Source organism: Kogia breviceps, chromosome X (genome assembly GCF_026419965.1).
Source record: "Kogia breviceps isolate mKogBre1 chromosome X, mKogBre1 haplotype 1, whole genome shotgun sequence".
NCBI lineage: Eukaryota > Metazoa > Chordata > Mammalia > Artiodactyla > Physeteridae > Kogia > Kogia breviceps.
Window position 1 is genome coordinate 79,356,664 of NC_081330.1, and position 15,290 is coordinate 79,371,953.

Consider the following 15,290-nt stretch of genomic DNA (forward strand, 5'->3'; position numbering starts at 1 on the left):
AGTTTCTAAGAGACTAGATCTTAATTGTTCCCACCACACACACACACACACACACACACACACAAATGGTAATTATGTGACATGATATAGGTGCTAGCTAACGCTATGGTAATAATCATATTGAACATATAAATGTATCAAATCAACATGTTGTACAACTGAAACTTACACAGTGTTATATGTCAATTATATTTAAATTAAAAAAACAAACTTAAGATGGTTTTAAGAGTGAAAAAAGGGAAATAAGAAAGTATCTTAAGACAAATGAAAATGAAAACACAACATAGCAAAACGTGAGATTCAGTAAAAGCAGTACTAAGAGAGAATGTTATACCAGTATTCACCGACATTAAAAAAGAAGAAAGATTTCAAATAATCGGCATAACTTTACATCTCAGGGAACTATAAACAGAACAAACTATGCCCAAAGTTAGCAGAAGGAAGTAAATAATAAATATCAAAGCAGAAATAAATGAAACAGAGAATAGAAAAAAATTAAGAGTTGGTTCTTTTGAAATGAAAACAAAATTTTAAAACCTTCAGCTAGAGTAACTAAGAAAAATAGAAAGAAGAATCAAATAAATTAAAAAAAGAAATTCAAGAGGTGACATTACAACCAAAACAGATATCACATAAATTTAAAGTATTACAAGAGATCATAGGAGACTACTATAAATAATAACATGCCAACAAACTGGATAACCTGGAAGAAATGGATAAATTTCTAAAATCATACAACCTACCAAGACTAACTCAGGAATATATTGATAATCTGAACAGACCTATAACTAGTAAGGAGAGTAAATGAGTAATCAAAAATGTTCCAACAATGAAAAGCCTAGGACCAAATGGTTTCATGGATGAACTCTACCAAACATTAAAGAAGAACACCAGACCTTTTCAAACTCTTTCAAAAAATCAAAAAGGAGGAAATACTTGCAAACGCAATTTATGAGGCCAGCATTATCATGATACCACAGGTGTAAAAAGATACTACAAGAAAGAAAACCAATATCCCTAATGAATACAGATGCAAAAATCCTAAACAAAGTATTAGCAAACTGAATTCAATAGAACATTAAAAAGATCATACACCATAAACAATTGGAATTTATCCCTGGGATTCAAGGATAGTTCAATAGAGGAAAATCAATGTGATATATCACATTAACAGAACAAAGGAAAAAATATGATTATCTCAGATGCAGAAAAAGCATTTGACAAATTTCAACACTCTTTTATTATAAAAATACTTAACAAATTAGGAATGGAAGGAAATTACCTCAACATAATAAAGGTTGTATATAAAAATCCCACAGTAACATCATACTCAAAGCTTTTTTTCTAAGTTCAGGAACAAGGCAAGGATGCCCACTTTCACCACATAAATTCAACATAGTATTGAAGACTACTGCTAGCTAGATCAATTAGGCAAGTAAAAGAAATTTAAAAGTCATTGAAATCAGTTCAGGACACAAAATCAACATTAAAAAATCAGCTGTATTTCCATACACTAACAATGAACAATCTGATAGAAAATTAAGAACATAATTGCAATTACAATAGCATCAAAAAGAATAAAATAATTAGGAAAAATTTAATCAAGGAGTCTAAAGACTTGTACATTGAAAACCAAAAAATATTGCTGGAAGAAGTTAAAGATGACATAAATAATTGGAAATACATCTCATGTTCATGGATTGGAAGACTTAATATAGTTAAAATGTCCACACTACCCAAAGCAATCTACAGATTGAATGCAATCCCTATCAAAATCCCAATGGCATTTTTTACAGCAAAGAGAACAAAATTGAAGGCCTCACATTTCCTGTTTTCAAAACATATTACAAAGCTACACTAATTAAAACAGTATAGCATAAATACAAACATATAGACCAATGGAAGAGTACAGAGAGTCCAGGAACAAACTCACCTATATACTGTCAACCATCTTTGACAGGGTAGCAAGAACACACAATGGGGAAAGGACAGTCTCTTTAGTAAATGATATTGGAAAACTGAATGTCCACATGCAAAAGAATGAAACTGGACACTTATCACATATCATACACAAAAATCAACTCAAAATGGATTAAAGACTTAAATGTAAGACCTGAAACCATAAAACTCCTAAAAGGAAACATAGAGGAAAAGCTTCATAATACTGATCTTATAAATGATTTCTTGGATATGACACCAAAAGTACAGGGCAACAAAAGCAAAAACAGATAAATGGGAGTATGTCAAACTAAAAAGCAGATTCACAGAAAAAAAGATGATCAACAGAGTGAAAAATCAACATATGGAATGGGAGAAAATATTTGCAAGCCATATTTCTGATAAGGGGTTAATTTCCAAAATATATAAAAACTCCTACAACTTAATAGTAATCAGTCAATCTTAATTAAAAAACAAAGAAATGACCCAAATAAACATTTTTCCCAAAGAAGACATACAAGTGGCCAAGACGTATATGAAAAGATGGTCAAACACTGCTAATTATCAAGGAAATGCAAACCAAAACCACATGAAGATATTACCTCACACCTGTTTGGATGGCCATTATAATAAAAGAAAAAAAAAAGGAAAATAACAATTGGAGAGAATGTTTAGAAACTAGAACCCTGGTACCATGTTGGTGGGAATGTAAAACAGTGCAGTTGCTAAGGAAAACAGCAATGGAGGTTCCTTAAAACTTTTTTTGAATACTACCATATGATCTAACAATCCCACTTCTGGGTATTTGTCCAAAAGTAGTGAAAATGGGATAACTAAGAGATATTTGCACTCCCATGTTCACTGCTGCATTATTTACAATAGTTAAGAGGTGGCAACAACCTAAATATCCACTGATGAATACACAGATAAAGAAAATATGGTAAATACATACAATGGAATATTATTTGGCCTTAAAAAATAAGGAAACCCTGTTGTGTGCTACAACATTGACAAATCTTAAGGACATTATGCTAAGTGAAATAAACCAGTCACAGAAAGACAAATAGTGCATGATTCTACCTATATAAGGTATCTAAAGTAGTCCAAAGTAGTCAGACTCACAGAAGCAAAAAGTAGAATGGTAGTTGCCAACAGCTCGGAGGAGGGGAAAATGGGGAGTTACTGTTAAATGAGTATAGAGTTTCAGTCATACAAGATGAGAAAGTTCTAGAGATAGCCTGTATAATACTGAACTCTTAAAATTTTGTTAGGAGGATAGATCTCATGTTATGTGTATCTTACCACAATTTTTTAAAATTAAAGAAGTAGTCCTAACATATCAATAATTATTTTAACTTATATAAATAACTTAAATTCACCAATTAAAATACAGAGATTGGTAAAGTGGATTAAAAAAAACATGGTCAAGTATATGCTGTCTGCAGGAAATTCACTTCAAACAAAGACTCGTGTAGGTTGAAAGTAAATGGATGGGAAAAAAGATATACTATTGAAGCATGACTGTTTAAGAAAGCACTTTTGCATAAAGTAGACATCAGAGCAAGGAAAACTAGTAGGAATAAAAAGGAACATTATACCACATTCATGAAATAACATAATTATAGAGATAGAGAACAGATTAGAGGTCAGGGTTAGGTCAAAGGGCAAAGGAGGTGAGTATGGCTTTATAAAGCGTTAGAATGAGAGAGCCTTGTGATGTGAGTATGGCTTTATAAAGGGTTAGAATGAGAGAGCCTTGTGATGCTACAGTTAAGTATTTTGATGTGGCAGTGATTACATGAAGCTGCACATACACATACACACACAAGTGCTTATATAAGTGGGGAAATATGAATAAGATCAATGTCAGTTTTCTGGGTTTTGATATTGCACTATAATTATGCACCATACCACTGGGGGAGGCTGCGTGAAGGGTACACAGGATCTCCCTATACATTTATTGCAACTCCCTATGCATCTAAAATTATTTCAAAAATATATATATTTATGTATATGTACACATGTGTGTACACACACATACATACATTACACTGGTCTCCTTGTTGTTTCTTGAACATGTCAAGCAAGCTCCCACATCAGGGCCTTTGCAAATTCTGTTCTCTCTGCCTGAAATGCTCTTCTTCTTGACATTCACATGTCCTGCTTCATTCATGTCTCATACCTTCCCTGACCAGTGTTATTTAAAACAGTATCATTTATTATTCTTTATCTCTTATTTATCTTGGTTTATCAACCTCACAGCCCTTATAACTCTGATGTTATATATTATTTGTTTATTCACTGCCTGCATCATCCTCTAGAATGCAAACTCCACTGAGTGCAGGAACTTTGTGCTGTCCAACACTGTATCCCCAGTGCCTAAAACAGAGCTGGGTACATATCAGATATTCAATAAATAAACGCTAAGTGAATAATAGATCAAAAGGGGAAAAACAGATTTAGTTTATAATCTAGATTTCCCCATATTCAAAATATCATATTTATATGACTGTTTCTTTAAGCCTAATAACATTAAACCATATAGTTCAATTATTTGCTCTTCCAAAACACCCTCTGTTTTTATGCTTCTTTTAAAAAAGTTACTCTAAAAAAAAAGGGTGTAACCCATGGATTTCTGGTGTTTTCTGCTTCATTGTAATGACATGGGAGAATTATTTTGATTTCCCTCTATATTTACTTTGCTTAGACAAAAATATTAAATCAAATATTACTTTATATGTTATGAGGTTTTTTTAAAGTGTATTAAAATTTTATTGGATACCCTGCTTACCTGGCTGGTAACATTTAGGAACAACTAGAAACCAGAAACCTAGGACTCAGTCATAGCTTCTTATATGACCTTCAATAATTTTTAAAAATCATCCCTGAGCCTCATATTTCTTCTCCTTAATAAGAAGAGACTAGGTAATATATCTAATGTTCCTTCTTGTTTTATGAATGAAAATAAGCATATGGCAAATGTTCTCTATTTCTGATTATACTCCATGGTAGATACCATTTGAGATTCTGTTCAGCCCACAACCTCCCTTTCTGTAGGAACTTTATGTCCCTTCATAAGGTTGGGGCCTAATAGCCATGTGTATACCACATGATCTTGCCCCTCCAGCAGTAGATAATCAAATCCTGGGTTGACATCGGGTCCAAACTGGGTCAATCAAAAATGGGAATTGGGATTCAGAAATGTTAATGAGTCTCTGCTGATTGCCTGCATTTAGAACATGTAAACTTGGGAGCTCTAGGGTAAGCCCTGTTTGGCTAGGTGCTGAGGGAGTGAGAGGAATAAAGCATACAAGCTGAAAGAAACAGAGATAAACAGGAGACCCTTAGGTTCCAGGGATGGCGAGGGAGGAGAGAAAGAGGGCGGAAATCTCCCATAGTCACTGACAGCTTTTCATTCCTAGTTATACTCCCTCATGTGCCTGGACTCTTGTATCTTTAATATAAATTCCTTTTTTGTTTTCACTTAGTTTGAAGTACATCTTTGTCATTTGCAACCAACAATCCTTAATCAAGAAGGACACAATTGGGTCAGTGATCAACAAACAAAATTATGCACAACTTAAAGCTCTAGACATGTTATGCAATGTATCCTTGCCCCAGTTTCATTACATACTTGAATTAATCCTTAGTTAATTAGAAAATTCATTAACCAAGACATTTTATTCAATAGCCTTTAGTTAACTGAAGTCTCTGGTACTACCTGGATTAAAAACATTCATAATCAAACGGAAATACAACAATTACCTTCCAAAATAAAATGGTTTTAAATTTTTTTCTAAGCTTCTGCCCCCTTCTGTTAGTGCAGACTACTAATAATTAAACAGATTTCACTAGTTCCTATTGTGCATTGGATGTTTGGCTATGAAAAAAGTGTTACATGAATGCTCAGTCTCTATTCCTCTCATCCATAATGGCAAAGGGAGTAGGAGATGGAGAGAGTTCTAATTAGTTAAAAAATTCCAGAGAGCTAATTTTTTATTCTAGTTGATCCAATGACCTCTGTGTTATTGCCTCCTTTGCTCTTACTCCTAAAATCTAAGATCTATAAGTGAAGAGCAGTGAGTTACACAATAGAGACAAATTATCATTACTGTAAAAGGCATTGAAGCAGAAAACTAGCTTTTTTTCCCCTTCCCAAAGAGAATCAATAGTAAATAAGAAGCCTCTAGAAACCCTGTTATTGGGTATAGTTGTGCTCTGTCTTGATTAACTTTGACATTCATTCCAGCTTCTCATTAGAAGAATTTCATTTCTTAACACAAGAAATACTGTTTTTTAGAGCCTATTGCATCATAACATAAACAGGACAAATCTGCATCATACATTTGCATGGATGCATTATATGATTATTAATTCAGAACTGGTGAAGGAGGTCCTGAAGTTTTACTATTTTCAGAGCTGTTGCAATGCCATTAACATATCAAGAATGCTCAGTATAACTTTCAATGAACACTTTACTTTCTTACTCTGATTAATAAGAAAAATTTGTAAAATCACAGAATTTATATGCAAATAATATTGCTACTGCAGTTTTTAAAACATCTGAAAGCAGTTCACCACAACTATTGCCCTAATTTTGTTTAAACTATTAACAGAGATTCAAATCCCTTTTCTTGTAAAGAGCCCAATGCAATTAATATCCTAACTCTCATATATTCAATAGAGCACTTAGAAGACATTTTTAAATACATAAAAAACCTAGATGTTCCTACATTCACCCATCTTAGCACTTATTTGAATTAAATATCAGTGCTTTAATAGCCAGTAAAACAGCTCTGCTGTTTCATAATCTCTGATAGGACTCTGGCGGCTTCTCCTGTGGAGTGTAATCCGTCACCGGAATGGGGTAAGCACTCTAAAAAAGATATTTTTAGCATGACTACTATATCCAGGCTATAACAAGTTTTTGATTGGGGAAACTGAATTAAGAAAATTTTATTTTACTATAGTTTGGACCCCAATGATTCAGAATTTGATAATTCAGACAGGAGCTGACATTAAATCGACCTCAGTATTATTTAAGAAGAGTTTGATAAGCAAACTAATAGTGTAAACAAGATAGTAGAGAAGATACTAAACTACCTAAAAGAAAAAGTGCTTCCAAGCGCCTTTAAATACTTTATAAATATCTCATTACACATAATTCATTGATATACTAACTACAAATCATTCCCATCTGTTTATTAAAGCAAAATTCCTAAGGGTAATGCTTTGTTTAACCTAGTTCTGGTTACTATATGCACAAAGAAGCCATAAAAACTGCAGTTCATAAAAAATATTCTAAAATTCAAAACTTCAACCATTTTAGACGTATTCTTCCAAAGTTATTACAAATTAAGAAAAATTTGAAACATATGGAATCTAATACCCATTTTCTTATACCCCTACTCTTTTCCTCTTCTATGGAATCACAAGTATCTGTACCAATGTGGTAGCAATAACAATACAGTCGATGATAATTAAAACTATTGATGATAAGCAAAAACAACCCAGATAATAATGATGGCCTTGAAAGTACACAGGAAAAGAAACAATATAAGATTCTGTGTGCACATTTAGAGATTAAATTCAGCAAGACCAATTAAATGAATTACTATATGATATATGCCCAGCCCTGCAAAGGGCAAACAGCAATAAGTAATGAGACTAGCTTATGTATGACCTGTGGAATCAAACTTATTACTTGTATCACACCTGATATGTCAACTAGTTTTCAATTTGAAAGAAAAATAAAAGTAATTCCAGGTGGATGATAAGAAATGTCACAGAATGTAAAAAGAATGCTTTGAAATCCTCAGTTGAAAGATGCTGTAATAAACACAAAGTCTAGCAATAAGACAGAATGGAAAAATAGAGAAGATATTCCTTTTTATTCTAAATTTTTGAAAAACCTATATTCACACACACACACAGTTTAGATGACAAAAATGTAATGAAGAACTCTGAATCATCATGTGAATGAAAGGATCCATATTTTTAATCCAGAAGTAACTAACTTCTGACTTTTTCCTTCGTACAATAAAGAAAATTATTTTTGAAGTAAAAATCTAGTGATTCAAAAATTGCCTGAGTTAGACACAGTAAACTCAAGGCTAGTTTTAAAATAACTTGGGCTAGTCTTCTTCACCCAGTTTCAAATGCAGCTTATCTGATATGGATCCAGCTTTTGAGACTATGACAGAAAATCTTTCCTGAATATCTTTTTAAAAATATAAATGTATTTTGTAAAACTCACTTAGGGGCCACAGAAGTAGCTCATAATTGACAGTGAAAACAAACCAATATCCACAGTGGTTAGTAAAAGTGGAAATGAGGTATAAAACGTGAACATAATGAGAAGCCATATAATTCAGGACTGTGAAAGGTTATGGAGATACTATACTGTACAAAAGTTTAATGAAGAATGTTAGAAAACATCCATTTTTCTCATTATTAATCATATCAAAATTCAATTTCAGGTTTTCAGTTAACATTTATTGCATTTTTAAATTGCTACGAAAAGCTTCTCTTTCAGTAACAAAGTCTCACCATCAAATCCCTGAGGTGCATTACTCCTTAAGAAAATAGGAATCAATCTGACCACAGGGAAACTTTTGGGTACCAACAGTCCAAAGAGAGTTAACAATTCATAATATAAGATATGATACTAAAAGAATGATAACTATGTGTGAGACAGTTCCTGTGAATATTAGTTTATATCTTATATATGAAGGTTTATGTTTTATTTTGTTTGTAGGTACCATACTTTAAAAAGGAACTCAACTCTCCACTTTTCTTCCTATACTGAATTGGCTGTGGGTATTTTTCACCTAGTGAAAAAGGTTATGTTCCAGAAAATACGCTCCAAAAATAATTGTCGGGTAAAAGTCATTTTTCCCATAAGCTTCCATAATAAAAACTAGAGATGTACTCAGCTGGGAAATTTTTAAATCAATTGACATAATAAAGATCATACTTAAGACTATGATAACACTTTTAAAACTACATATTTAAAGAAAATTATAATTTACGGATACATCATTGGTACTCAGTGCTCTACCTTCACACAGTGGTAAAAATATTGAGAGTTATCTCTTATACGGTAACAAAACTAACAATTCCTTACCCTATTTCATATGCTGCTGCCACTGAGATTTAGCAATACACCTAAGATGTGTACCTGCCTTAAACCACCATAGTACTTAGAACTTGACATATAAGGTAATTCTAACTTTCTCAACAGTTTCCCTATCTTTTCAATTCACCAGTTCTCTTTCCAAAGATCTTCCCTTTTGATACCAGCATAAGCAGCTAAGAACAGAAATGTGCCATAATGCTTAGCAAAGGAAACCCCAATGCCTTCTGAAAATATTTTGCTACCTGTTAACTGGTTAATTTCCAACAATGATCAGATATTCATTGACTGTGTCCGTGTGGACCATTCTTTTCTCTAATAACTACTTAGAACTAATAAACTATTGTTATTTAACTAACAGCTGATATCTTAAGTAAAGGATGCTCAAAACAATTATATTTGTTGCAATTATTAGCTACTTTGAATTAAAGTTTATCAGTAATAACTATAATCAGAGAAGACTTGCTGAAAGCAAAAGATACTAAATGAAAGATATAAGGTGATATATAGAAGCCTCAAAAATATTTAAGCTTGGGTATGTTATTCCTTAGAGTAAGTCTGTGAATTAACTTGAAAATTCTTCGTATTTGGAATTCAAATATGCAAGTTTCTTTGGGGGTAGGCATGACTCTTTTTGATGTAAAAGTATATTTTACAGTATTATATATTTTGCAGTATATTTTCTTGTTGTTATTTTTTTATATACAGACATCAACTTACAATGGATGACAAAAACCCAGAAGACTAGTCATGTAACTGATTCTCAACACAGCAGACAGTTGTTATAAAAGCACTAAAAGTTCTGCAGAGGTTTGTAATTGCAGTTTAAACACTGATGTTAGTTGCCCATTATTTACACATGTGCTATTAATAACATTATTTTAGAACTTTAACAGACATCAATTTGCAGGACTCTAACATATCCCCCTTTGTTTTCAGAAAACAACAGAAATAGTAGTACTAATTAGCAGTACTAAAAACTAAACTATCATGTATTTTAATGAACCAAAATTCACTTTGTTTATAGAATTTCCCTAAATTACTTTATTAAAAATTAGCCTTTGGAGCATATTAATAATCTAAAGTTGTACTAATCAGATCAGTATTGTACAAAGCACTTAGATTTTAACTGTCTTAGGAGACAGTGAAAAATGTACAGGTTATAAAAATATGTGGACCTAATACTCTATCTACATCTGCTCAGAAAACATTCTTACTTGCCCCAGGAAATAGGATTATTTTAAGTCTGACTTCTACAGTACGTACATTTGAAAAATTATTGACATTTAATAAAGGTATGTAATTTGTCATAAAAAAATTATGCCCAGTACAATGTAGTTAATTGCCACTGACAGTCCCCTCCTCATTTAGGTTTATCCAGGAGAGTAATTTTCACAAAGATTCAAAAATCAAGTGTCTTAGCTCATGCTGTGCTGAACGCCTCCTCTTCCAACAAAGTCTATACTTCTATCAAAAAACAAATCAAGTCTGACTTTCTCTATAATGCCTTCTCAGACAAACACTAGCCTCCAAAGATCTCCTTTTAGTCTTAATTCTTTTAGTTCTTATTCTGTACTATTCTATGTTCCATTTGTTGACCATGATGTCTCATGTATGTAGTTCCTTTCTTCAATGGGTAAGCAATTTAACTCCTAGAACCTGTTTCTATCTATTCTCCGTAGTACCTAGTATAGTGATGGGCACTCAGTGAAACTAGAAAATAAAAGCTTGTTGAAAGTCAATTTAAAAAATAAAAACCTAACTCATTCCAGAGCTCACTGGTCAAATGCCTCACAAATTGAACTATTAATATTATCTTATAATTTGGCTATGACAATCTAGATAGATACTCTCGACTATGTGACCCCTTCATAGCCATACTCATTACAATAGAATTTTAAATTGTATCCAAATTACTGCCTGTTTCTAAAAGTATGTGAAGATGAAAAGCAAGTATCCACATGATACATTATTATTTCAAATAATTCAGACTTGAATTCATCAAGAACTTTTCCAAAACAAAAACATTTCTAACTTTGGAATCTAGCACGGAGAAGCACATTAGTTTGCCAGTTCACAAAACAAACAATACTAGCTGAGGTCCAAGATTATTTTGCAGTGATACCCAGAATTATATTGTGCTTTAAACCATATCCAAGAGAACCTCAAACAACACGAAAGCTTCCAAAGCAAAGCATTTTACCCAAAACTATCGGAGTTGTCAGTCTTGACTGATTCACTAGATAAAGTTATCTAATGACAAATGGCATCTATATCCTTTTAAAAAACTTTAGCTTAAAAGCGCTTACCCAAAACTAAATTTAGCTTTTCCATTACTGCACTTATTTTTCACTTATTTCTTATTTTTCGAGAAAAAGGAGCCTGAAATGGCTTAAAAACCAGCAGGGAGGGAAGAGAGCCAAATAAAAGAAGGAACCCACCTTTCATTGTCTGCACACAGAAGTACCTTACAATCAAAATTACTAGTTAATCTAAATTCAGTCTGCTTTTGAAAGGGGTCAACTGTGAACTGTAATTGTTTTCAACCATTTGCTCTTAAAGAAACAACTTCATTCCTCAAAGATAATATTGCTAATTTTCAAAAAAAAAATAAGTACCTACAACTTTAGATCTTCATCTAATCACCCTGTGCAAAATATCACTTCAGGTTCTTCATGCCAATGCTGTTTGGAGTAACTATTCTCAACTGCAGGCTACCCCAGGATGAACAGATAGATCATAACACATCCTTGCTTTTATTAGGGACATTTTAGGTTTCCTCATCATACTTATTTTTTTTTAAGTATGTCATTCTGGATAAGCTCCTAAAACCTGTTTGCCCTCTTATCAGTCAGCCACTCTTTGCCTATTTCTCTTCAAGTTTGATGCCACTCTGCTAAGTCAAGTGGAGTGTGTTTGCTAGTTTGTTTTATTAGTATTATTTAATATAAGTACTGTCTTCCTAACTTGTACACTTCTTCAGGAGTCAGAAGCCAGGCACATGGCTTTCAGAAGCTCTCAGCACATAAGTAACAAGAAAACTGAAAAGTAAGGGGCCATGCCAGCTGCCTGTTCAAGCCTTGAGGCATGGAGCCACAGCAGCCTGAGAATTGGCTCTAGAGAAGCCTGCGGTTAGGCTGAGCCTCCCGAGAGCGAGAGAGAGGGAAAAAAGGGGCGAGCACTGCACTGGAAACGTCTGTCCCCGAATTAGGGACCAGGCTGCATGACTGTACGTAGAATTATCAGCATCCACCGCATCAAAGAAGCAAAGCCAGGCCTTAAGCACCGACCCCTCGTTCCTGGACGCCCGAGTTTAGACCAGAAAGTGATGCTTTTTAGAAGGAAAACTACCTCGAAGGGAATAGGGAACCGCGAGCAGATATGTAGGAGAGGCATCAGAAGCTTCTGCAGGAGAAAGCAGCGCTTCAGTCGCCTCCCGGGGCCCCGGAGGCCGGAAAGGCGCCCCAGCACCGGGCGAGTGCGGTGCCACTACTCACCCCTACTCTCCTACGGTCCCCGTCGTCGCCCAGCTCGACACAGCCCCTCCAGGGGGAGCCCCTCCCCCGCCCGCCGCCAGGGGTGGGCTCAGCGGGCTAGAGGAAGCGGCGGCGCAGGTGTCCGTGAGCCGGGACTAGAGACGCGCCCCACGAGGAGCTGGGTGCAAGGGAGGTAGCCTGGTGCCTTGCGCTCCCTGGCGCCGCCAACTTCACCACCATCGACGTGGAGGGGCGAGGGGAGGCAATGGTGGGGAGGCCCTCGCCCCGCGGCCCGGACCCTCCCGGGGTACTAGGCCCGAGTTCGGGTGGGACCGCCGCCCCCGGCCCCCTCCGGGACGCGATCCCCAGGCCTAATTCCCGTCCCTCAGCCACCGTGACCACAGAGCAGCGGCGGCTCCCTCTCGGGGCCGCGGTCGCAGCAGCATCCTCGTGCTCCTCCTTCCCTGGCGCAGCTGCCTACACACACAGCCTCGGCGCCCCGACCGCTGTCGCCTAGCAACCGCGCGCATGCGCCCCGCCCCCGCCGGCGACCGCCGTCACTGCTGGCGCCGCTGTCGGGGCTCAGTCAGCGACCTAGAAAAGTGCGCAAAAGCCCATTTCCTAGGGCCTGGATAGAGCGACATCAAGGTAGGGGTGAGGTGGGGAGAGGGGCAGGATGCTCTGCAAATCGAAAGAGGCCAGAGAATTTAGGTTATGACCGTCTCCCGGCCCCTCCACAGGCTCACTGATGGTTGAGACTAACACTCACGACAATCTCCTAACTTATTCTTCAGACTCGCTTCCTCCAATCCAATACTTCACAAGGGCTTCCAGAGGAATTTTCTAAATAACTTCTCTGACCATGTCACTCATCTGCATAACTCCAGTGGTTAAGGGACAGCCCCCTTAATAGGGCCTAACTGTTCTTCACTATTGCAACAGCATCCTCTCTGGTCTCCCTGCTTTTAGGCTTGTCTCCCTGAAATCCGTTCTCATATTTCTACCGGAGTGATTTTTGTAAAATATAAATCTACTCTCACTTCCCTCTGGTTTAGAGAATGGGCTTTGGAGTTAGAGCCAGTTTTTAAATTCTGCCTCACCACCGAGTAGTTATGTTTCCTTGAGCTAGGGTGCTTAACTTCTCTAAATATGTTTCCTCATGGAATTAATTATAGCACCTATAGACTAGTTTTGAGGATTAAATAAGAGAGGACATGTAAAGCACTTAACATACATAACTTACTCTGTCACAGAGTAAGCATTCAGTAAAAATTAGAGCTATTTTTCAGTAGGTCTTTTTGCCTATAATAAAATACGAACTCCCTAGCTTAGCATTCAAGGTCTTCTAAGATCTTGCCTCTATTTCTCTATCCCTAGCTACTTTTCAACCCCCCTTCGGCACTCAGCAACAGACTAGTCCTTGCAGTTTTTGAGATACATCTAGATCTATGAAGTGCTTATATATTTTTTCTAAAGGTTCATCTAGGGAAGAATTCTATGCAAACCCTCCAGTTAGTGAACATGTAAGTATCCAGTGGTCCTTCCCAAATTACACGTTAATGTTAAAATATTGACACTGAGAATTGACATGTAGGTAGTGACTCTTTACAAAAGTTGTGTGGTTTTCTGGGGGGCTTATTTACTTGATCTTTTTGAAATTAGGCTTAGAGTTTCTGTAATGTGTAATGACAGAAGTATCACCAATTTTGAACTTAATATCAATACAATGCATAAATGTATTTACAAACATCCTGTGCCCTTCTGGATATTTAATAAAAGTTTGAAACATTTTACTAAGTGTAAAAATAGCTGTAACGTGTAAGAAGTTTGAGAGACCCCAGAAGAATTGCTAATGAAACATTAGTGTAATCTCAAGTAGAATATAAGACTAAAATGAAAGTTTATGAGAACCAGACAGCCAGAAAATACTGAAGAAATAGAAGAACAGTTGGAAAGGTGACAAAGAGTGGAAATAATGGAAATAATCAACAAACTAATCAACAGGGAAGATTATAACAGGGAATATGTATTACAATTGTGAATATGGCAGTGAGCTTGGATGGAGTTCTCACACAGATCATACCTTTACTTTTGTATGATACAGACGTGCCTTTCAGGTTCAAAGGAAGACAACTGCTTAGCGTTCAGCCTTTTGCAAGGGCCGCCAACAAGTCACAGCAGACTTCTAGGAGAACTTGCTTCTATCTTCTAAAATCTGTATTTAGTCACATAAAATCTTTATTCTCTATTCACTTATTGAACTCATAATATTCTATAGCACACATTTTTTATGCTTACAGTGAAACAGATGAATAAATAATCACCTTTAATTCTCCCATATACCTTTCTAGATACAGAACTGTGTTACTGCTGCACTTAAGCTCCTTCAATAGTTTTCCTGGGGTTTCAATATAAAATCTGAGCTCTCTTGCGCACAGCAATGTATCTGTCTCTATTATGCTGGTGAAGTAAAAACTCGACTATCAACAAAGAGAGACCTATCCACATCAATATGGAAAGAAATAAAACATTTATTATTGAGTAAGCACAAACAACACAGTAACCTTTAAGAGACTGCAAAGTCAGGATAAAGTTCCACACAACTTATATAGATAGTAAAGCAAATACAAAGTTTAATTGGGAATTGAGGCAGCTATTTGTTTAGTTAATTGACTTCCTCCAAAAGAATAATAAAACTTCTTTTATCTCCCTCCAAAATACCTTGAATCCTCCTGGAAGGC

The 15,290-nt window shown here is 35.6% G+C and overlaps 1 protein-coding gene across 5 annotated transcripts in view; it reads right to left on the reverse strand.

Annotated features, from left to right (window-relative positions):
- Nucleotides 1-13,007, reverse strand: part of ZC3H12B (zinc finger CCCH-type containing 12B) — a 689,142-nt gene extending 676,135 nt beyond the window's left edge. For all 5 annotated transcript variants that reach the window (XM_059050982.2, XM_067023460.1, XM_067023457.1 and 2 more), the window contains exon 1: nucleotides 12,571-13,007. The gene's annotated coding sequence lies outside the window, so the exon portion shown is untranslated. The remainder of the gene's footprint in view (nucleotides 1-12,570) is intronic.
- Nucleotides 13,008-15,290: the final 2,283 nt, after the last annotated feature.